This window comes from Mastomys coucha, unplaced genomic scaffold, assembly GCF_008632895.1.
Source record: "Mastomys coucha isolate ucsf_1 unplaced genomic scaffold, UCSF_Mcou_1 pScaffold3, whole genome shotgun sequence".
In the NCBI taxonomy this organism is placed as follows: Eukaryota; Metazoa; Chordata; class Mammalia; order Rodentia; family Muridae; genus Mastomys; species Mastomys coucha.
Genome location: NW_022196909.1, coordinates 37091654 through 37100277, shown reverse-complemented (window position 1 = coordinate 37100277; position 8624 = coordinate 37091654). Strand labels below are relative to the sequence as shown.

The following is an 8624-nucleotide window of genomic DNA, read 5'->3' as shown; positions in this document are numbered from 1 at the left end:
TGGGACTAAAGGCGTGCGCCACCACCGCCCGGCCACCGTATTCTACTAGTAATTGTGAGTGAGGTCCAGATGCTCCCATTAGTAGTTTAGACATTATAGAGGAAACATAATCTGCTTTTGTAGAAGACCCTGAATCTGAGCCCTTATTCTGATTTCAAATGGGTGAGCATCCTTATTTATATTAATCAGACAACTATACCTTGATGGTTTTCTAACCCCACCCCCTTTGTTTTTAAACAAAACAATGGGATTCAAAAATCAAGCTAGATTTTCAATGATTATGACCAATTAGAACAATTCTGGTTCCTCCATTCTCAGATAAACTCTATATGGTTCGAAAACCTGTCTTTGAGAATTATCAAAGGTCGTTTGAGAACTTTGATATAGCAGTGGTTATATATAGCTGTGGTTCAGCATTTTAGGTCTTCTGGGCAGTATCCTAGATGGGGACCAGCAGTGTCCATAACAACCTGAGAAAACATTGCTCTCACTTATCATAAGAAAAAGAGTTCAAGTTGTACAGACGGACTGACTGTAATGACAATAATAAACAGAATGAAACTGTAGTGCCAATCCACTGAGAAGGTTTTTTTTTTAGATCAAAGGAATCATATCTGCAAACTAGTTTTTGTTTTTTTTTTTAAATCTTGAGACTCTTCAGACCAAGCTAGCACTCTTGTATTTAACACTGACATGCATTTCTTTTGGAGGCAAGTCACCGTAACTTTAAGTACTGACCCTACTCAGAGAATAGAAGCATTTTTTCTTTCAGAGAACCATTTGTACAACTGGGTGATCCACTTTGACACATAAAGTACTCTTTTTTTTTCCCGGATTATGTCATAGCGGGCACTTTTCTGATGCTTTTAAGACTTCTTTCATGCTGATAGTGAGCAACAGTGAAATGCGACTTCAGATTCAGACATAGAACAAAAATGGATCTTTTTTTATTGGGTGAAATAGCCTATTATATTCTAAAACAATTTCTTACAGTACATTGTTTACAGCTCTCCAGGGAAGTTCAAAGGACCCCAAAAGTGTTATTCTCATTGCATTATACAAAGGGCTACGTGTCATCCTTATAGCCTACATTAATGGAGGCATTTAACCATAATTACTTGACTTTCGTTATCTATCGGGCTTTTCTACTAGAAATATTTTCCCCACTTGTCCTCTTGACCTTAAGAGTACAAGACGCACCCTACCAAAATTGGTACTGCTATACAGACTCCTAGACCAAAGGGTATGGCAATTTTTATCAGATAATTGAGATTTCTAAGGAGAATGGAGAAACGCAGTCACCAGGATCAGAAAGTCACGAGAAAAAATAATAATGGAGAATTGGTACGTGTTGGATTGTCTGTAATCAGACCAAGACCAGAGGTTCTAGTCAGGAAGGGGCTTAGACAGGGTTTCTCTGTATAGCCCTGGCTGTCCTGGAACTCATTCTGAAGACCAGGCTGGCCTCGAACTCAGAAATCCGCCTGCTCTGCCTCCCAAGTGCTGGGATTAAAGGTGTGTGTGCCACCACTGCTTGGCTTAGTATGGCTTTTATACTCTGTGTGCCTCCAGAAGAGAATGTACCAGGGTTACATAGGTCTTTGAAGACACAGCATACAAGAATAAGAGGGAAAATGAGAAGCTTAAACCTTACACACACACACACACACACACACAGCAGATATGGTTCCTTGCACAATCTTTCACAAGATCAAGCCAGTTAGTATGTCAACATGGAGTGTGGAGCGGCTTTAGAGGCTTTAGAGGCCCCATTCCTAGCTGGGGAGTTCATAGCAGTTGATGGCTACTAGGAAGCAGAGAGAGAACCAGTGTTCTTGGGGGTTGTGACCCCTACTAGGTTTCTCCTGCCCTAGTAAATGACCCCTTGGTTGTGTTCACATGGTCAGTACTAATTGAATTCAAGAGACTGTTAATAATAAAAACTTTTTTAAAAAACGTAGTCAGGAGGGAGATGGTTGGTGGACGCTACAGGTAGTAGTGTGAATAAGATCATATTATATTGTAAGGATGAGTGAAAATCTTTCCAAGTCTAAGTAGAGAATACTAGTTTGTTAAAAAACCAATCATTAAATACAACAAATGTGCTACACTCCCTGTTTCTGTGCTACAATATTTTGGAGGAAGTCATTATGTACAGTTTACATTTAAGAGGTAACAAATCTCTTGGAAGAGGAAGGCTTTCTACATAAGTCAGCTCAATTTCTCTGCACAGAACTGTGTATTTATTTATATCAGTACTTACTTATATCAGCATGCGCTCCTAGGTACGTCTCTGTGAGACATGCAGATCTATATTTTTGTTCTTTTGATTATAATCCATCATAGCCATTCTTGCTAAATTTGTCCCAACTTTGGCCATTAGGAGTCTTTTCAGTAGTTTTACACCATCTCCCTAGCACATCCAACTCCTTATTTCTGTGACACAGTAACAATGCCCTAGCATGCATCCAGCTCTGGAGGAAACCATTCTTTGACGTGCTCTGATTCTTCTTGTTGACACATGGAAACAGAAGCCAAGATGGAAGTGTGGATTATTTATTTTTAGAACTAATTTACTGAGGCTGGAAATAAGCTTAAAGTACTTTACAGGCACTGAACAGAGACTCTGGTGATGAAGAGGAAACATTAATAACTCAAAAGCTGATGGCTAAAAGGATTCAAAGGAAATGATCTCAATAGATTTCTTCCTGGTATCAGGCACACACGTGGCCCCTCACTTGTTATTCTGAACTTTGTTGTCATAATTGATATTGAATTGTAAAACCACACAGCAGGTGGTGGTTGTAGACCTACTGGACTATCAAACCAGGAGATCCCTTAAAACCTAAGTGCAATTTATGAGGAAAGCAAACAAATCAGTTGAAAGCAAAGAAATCTTTTAAAGGCTAAGTAATGAGTCAAAGGAAACTAGAACAGATGTTTAATATATCAGAGCCAAAGAATAATGGCTCATAGGCATTTCATTAAGAAATGACTATGCCAAAGTTGCTCAGTTCTGAGGAAAGACTGTTTCAAATGCATTCACTTGTGGAATTTGGATGAACCATGACAAAGATTGATCAGGCTAGTTCGACATTGCTACCAGAGGTTAGCACATTAGTGTTTTTCTTACAGAAGAAGACGTAAACACTGGACACAGCCAGAAAGCAACATAGCAATGTTAATATGGGAGTGTAGTCAGTGCTAGTTCTGTTCTAACGTGCCGATGATATAGAAAAATTATTTTGTGCGGATTAATCACCAACAAACCAGCCAGCTCCAGAATGTGTTAAGTCTTGGAAGACTTGCTACGTGGACAAATGTCATTTAGAGAAAAGGGTCAAGGGAGTGTGAGTTTTCAATCTAGCAATTGCTGGGGCAGGAAAAGGTGGTGGACTCTATCATCCTGAACAGAAGTAACAACTGTCAATCTCTTCGGCATGGAGGTGAAATGGACTTTCACACTGAGAGTCATATTAGCAGCAATTTGCAGGAGCAATGTGAGTGAAGGCCCCCAACATGAGTACTGGGAACAGAACTTGGGGTCTCTGCAAGAGCAGTTCACACTCTTGATCGCTGAGCCATCTCTCCTGTTATAGTCAGTGGCATCTGTGTCCCACCAGTTTAAAGCACACGCTGTTCCTTTCATGTGGACTTTTAGTGATGGTAGGCAGTGTTCGTTCCTGTGAAGCCTGCATGGTGAAGCCCTTACTGTCTCATGCAACTGCTCATGAGATCCTCTCTGCCTTGTAAGAAAAGATATACTCTCGAGTTTGTGAAGTCCCATCGGTTAAGGACTTCCAGTCTGAGGTTACCTATATCAAAACGTATTTTCTCTTCTAAAAAGTAAAATTATAGGTAGTCAGACCAATTTTGTAATTAGTCAAAGAATTTCTAAGTCACGTAGCTCCCATTCTTAATTTTTCTCATAATTATTTTAAGTACCTCAGATGTATAGTATTGAAGTTATATTATATTATACATATTTAATATTCACTTTAATTTGAGAGGATTTTTAATAGACTAAATCACTCCATGTGGAAATATTTTACAGACTGAATTTTATCGGAATGTGAATTTAATTCCTCTACCAGCAAGATTGATATATTAGGACTTAAGTACTCCTCAGAGAATGTTCCTTTTTTGAGCTCAGGAGTTGGTCCTTATTTTTAAAATTCCAAAATCAGTTCACCTTTTGATTTCCTCAGACTCTTTGTTAAATGATTCCCAAACTCTTGATTGTATTTTACAGTTATTCAATACGTATTCGAGTAAGAAGTTATCTTTTGGTTGCTACCAGTTTTAGTTCCCCTTGATTTAAATGCAGCTCAGGAAAACTAGTTGTGAGCAATGTCCAAGTCAAGAACGAAGTACCCCTGTATTGCCGAATGAGAATGGGATGGGATGTTGGCTTTTCTTTGCCTCCCTCTGAAGCATGCTCCATAGGCAATGACTTTTGTATGATGGAAACACAGCCTCATTTCCTCTTTGTTGACATATCTTCTTTCATTCTGAGTTTAATTCAAGTAACTCCTTGGGGAAGAAATAATCTGCAACTGTTCTGATTTATACATATTCTTCTCTTCTCAAAGCCAACGCCACTGGCCTGAAGTCACCAGTTCAGGATACAGAATGTAGCACCATGTGCAGGGAGCCATTTATTCCATTTAACCAGAAGCTTCTGAACACCAATGTGAGTTATTTAAAATGAGCGTGACTCTTTCTCCTGGGATTAGGAGATGGATAACTCGGGGAGAGAAAATGGCTGACTCGTGAATTTTTAATTCCAAGAAGATCCTGCCAAGACAGTGTGTGAAGCTTGATAAAATTAGACTGTGATGGGTACCACAGTTTTAGTGTCTCCACCCCCAGAAAAGTGTTTCTCGGAAACCTAATCCCCAGGGTACCAATAAGAGAAGATGAATCCAATGAGAGGGGTGGAGTCCTGAGGCCAGAGCTGGTGGCTCAATTCACTTAGAATCCAGATGATTCATTATAAAGACAAGGTCAGTTTGTATTCTTTCTATATTAGCCTCTCCTATTGCCTTATGGAAAGACAAAGAATACATCAAGAAGATCCTGGGAGAATAGAACTTGATCATTCACTGCCCAGCCTCTGGACTATGTTCTGTTCTATTTTTGATTATCATATATGACATTGTCTATGACATTTGTTATAGCAACTAAAGAAGACTCAACTATAGTCAATCTTCAGTTCACAAATATCAACTAAAAGAGTATTTAGTATGGATTATTCAAAATCAGTTGTCTGTTTGTGACTATTTCTAAACTCTATGTGTAGGGAAAAAAGAAATTATGCAGGATGAAAAATACCATAATAGGTGCAATTTAGAGGCCTTCACATATTTTTCAAAAGCATTTTTATTAACACTTTGTAAAATGTCAACTTTGGAAGACATGGCTTAATTCTAAAAAGCACTTTTTAATCATACAGAGGACCAGTATTTGGTTCCCAACACACACTTACAGCCTTATGTAACTGCAGTGGGTATATGAGATCCAAGAATAGTGAGATTGAATAGATAAATGCATTCTTCATAATTTTGATAACTTGTTATTTTTAATCTTAAAATCATGTAAGTGATTTTCTTCATTATAAATTGTAACACTTTAACTTGGACAAAGTTGGTCTAGAGAAAGATGACCAAAGGAGTAATCCTCTGTATAATTAAAATCAATTGAAATGCTCAATAATAATACTTTTAATAACATAATTATTGAAAAAAGTGGGATAAATTTTTTTTGAGACAGGGCTTCTCTGTATAGCGCTGGCTGTCCTGGACCTCACTCTGTAGACCAGGCTGACCTCGAACTCAGAAATCCGCCTGCCTCTGCCTCCCAAGTGCTAGGATTAAAGACGTGCGCCACCACCGCCCAGCAATAACTTTTAATAGTAAACACCCTGACAGTGCAAAGAAGGTCATTTATAAAGGCAACCCCCTAGGAAGCTAATTTCTTTAAAAGATACATTCATTGAGCAAAGAAGGCAGAGGGAAGCCACAGATTCCGGTGTCTAGGTAGTTTATGGACAATGAAATTCTTCTGTGTTTGAAATCCCTTCCAAACAATTACAATGATATAACTAGAATCTTATACTCAGTGTCCTGAGAATAGATTTTACCAGTGACTCAAAGGAACAATGACTGAAGACAAGGGCTTATTCCATTTGAGACTAATTCATTTTCTTTCTTCCCTTCCCTCTTTCCCTCCCTCCCTCCTTCCTTCTTTCCTTCCTTTTTTTTCTCTTTCTTTTACTTTTGAGACAAAGGTTCTCTCTCCTCAGCTGGCCTGGAACTCTCCATGAAGATTAGGCAGGCTTGAACCCAGAGATCCCTTCCTCTGGCTCCAGAGTACTAAGATTTAAGACAAGGGCCTGTTGAACATACCGAAAGGTTAATAGGCATGGAAGTAGTAAGCCTAGAAGTGTAACATCAGTAAATGCTACAGGAAGGAAAACAAACTTGTGCAACTCCTTGACTAGCTATTACAAAATTTGTAAATAAACAAATAATGTACTGGGTACAGTATATTTTAGATGTAGAGAATGTCTGTCTTCCAAGCACAGAGATTTTAAGAGAGAGAACGAGGTAAAGTTTCCTTTTTTTTTTCTTACATGAATTTTGAAGGATGCATGAGATCAAAATGGTAAAATGTTTTAATACAGAGAAAAGATTTATAACCACAAAGGCCATTTGCCCCTGCAAAGTTAAGTGTGAGGTATCCAGGAGAACTCCATACCATGCCTCTAGCTTTTACAAAATGCACACTTTCTTTCCACAATGACTGACCCACTTGGGTGATCCCCTCATTGCTGACTAATAGGAGTACAGCCTTCATAGCTGATATGTGACGTTCTGTGAATTTCTATCCAAGAGCACACGACATAACCCTCAAATTCCGGAATCAATTCTAAGACATGCTGTCCAAGAGTCACACCCGAAAGGATGTCATAAAGCAGTAGGATACCCACTTGGGCATTCTTTGAGGCACATGAAGCCTTGTGCTTTCTGATCTTTCCAACCTGGTAGATAAAGACATGGGGCTCAAAATCCTCTTCAACCTTCTTTCCCTCACTAAGGTCACTCTGTGAGAAATGAACTGTTACCAAAATGAGAAAATAAGTGACTTTGTGAATTCGTTTCATCACACACAAATGTGCAGGATCGAGGAATAAAAGCTCTGGATTCCTCATTGCTGCTCCATGGCTCATCATCTGAGATGTTACTGCTCCAAACTGAACTCTAAAATATTGTCTCGCATTTATTTTATGAATTTTATATGGCTCAACCCGTGGAAGAAGATGACATTAAGCCACCTTATTAAATATAGAAAATTAAAGTTTCTTACTAATAATTTTTTTTATTTCACATTTAGAAATATATAAATCCAAATCAAATATAGGGATGTTGCTTGGAAAAACATCTATATTTCCATAAATTTAAAGTAATATTTTAATAGGCAGAGTGGTGTATATCTTTAAATCCAGCATCCAGATGGCTGAGGCAGGTGGATTTGTGTGAGTTCAGTACATCTACAAGTGAATTTTGAGGCTATCCAGGTTTGCAGAGTGAGACTCTGAAATTAATAAAATAATATCAAAAATTATCTCTAAAATGTAAATTTTACCTAAAAGACCTGGAAACAAAATATAAGAGACTTGGAAAAGAGAAAACTAAAATTAGATTTAAGTAGATGAGAGGTAACCAATTCTAACAGTGTAAGCTACATTCTTATTTATTTAAGTATATAATACAGGGCTAAGTATATGTATGTTGTATGTTGTGTGCTTGTGTGTGTAAGTGTGTGATTACAGAGGCTTATAATTTGTCTTTTCAAACTATGGGAGTAAATATTAAGGAAGCTGTGCGGTAGATTAAATATTTGATTATGCAAATACTTAAATTATTTATGTAAATATGTAAATATAATAAATCTATAAATATTTGATTGTATATATACTTAGATAACCAACACATATACTCATATCTAATTAGTTTATTTTCTTAGTAAAAGCATAAGAACAAAGAAAAATTAAAATTTAAGATAGCCTTTATATACTGTTTCATGTATGTTAGAATAAAACTATGCACTGTAACAAGTATACTTTAACTTTATAATTACCATTTGTCTGCCAGGATCCACACAATTCTATTTTCATTATCATAGATTCTTACTAATAAGTTCATTATTGAATGTTCCTCAGTAATGGAAAACAGGCAGTCCAAGGATATATTTAAGTGCCAGCGATTTTGTGGAAGAAGACTCCACAGGGTAGTAAATATTCTACAACTCTATAGTATTTTATGAACATAAAATAAGGAAAGAAGTTACCTCTGATGGATAAAAACAATAGTGAGCATGGAGAAGTTCCTGACAGGGCAGCTCCAGGGAAAGGTTCATCACCTTCTGAGTCCAGTTCCCACATCTGCCGCAACGCTCAACCTGAAAATCTGCAAAAGTCATACTACGTGTACTCAACATCAATAAATAAAATTAAGCACATACTGGAGAAGGAAGAAACACGAGAGAGCAATCTCGTTGTTGCACGGATTGTTAATTTGAGGTTACTGATTTAATCGGATCCAAATTGGGGTGTGACTTCT

At 37.5% G+C, this 8624-nt stretch overlaps 1 long non-coding RNA gene across 1 annotated transcript in view; it reads right to left on the bottom strand.

The window, feature by feature from the left end:
• LOC116074917 overlaps window positions 1-8408 on the bottom strand; it is a 59649-nt gene extending 51241 nt beyond the window's left edge. Inside the window, exon 1 of the long non-coding RNA XR_004112344.1 lies at window positions 8353-8408. This is a non-coding gene — a long non-coding RNA (uncharacterized LOC116074917). The remainder of the gene's footprint in view (window positions 1-8352) is intronic.
• Between the last annotated feature and the right edge of the window lie 216 nt (window positions 8409-8624).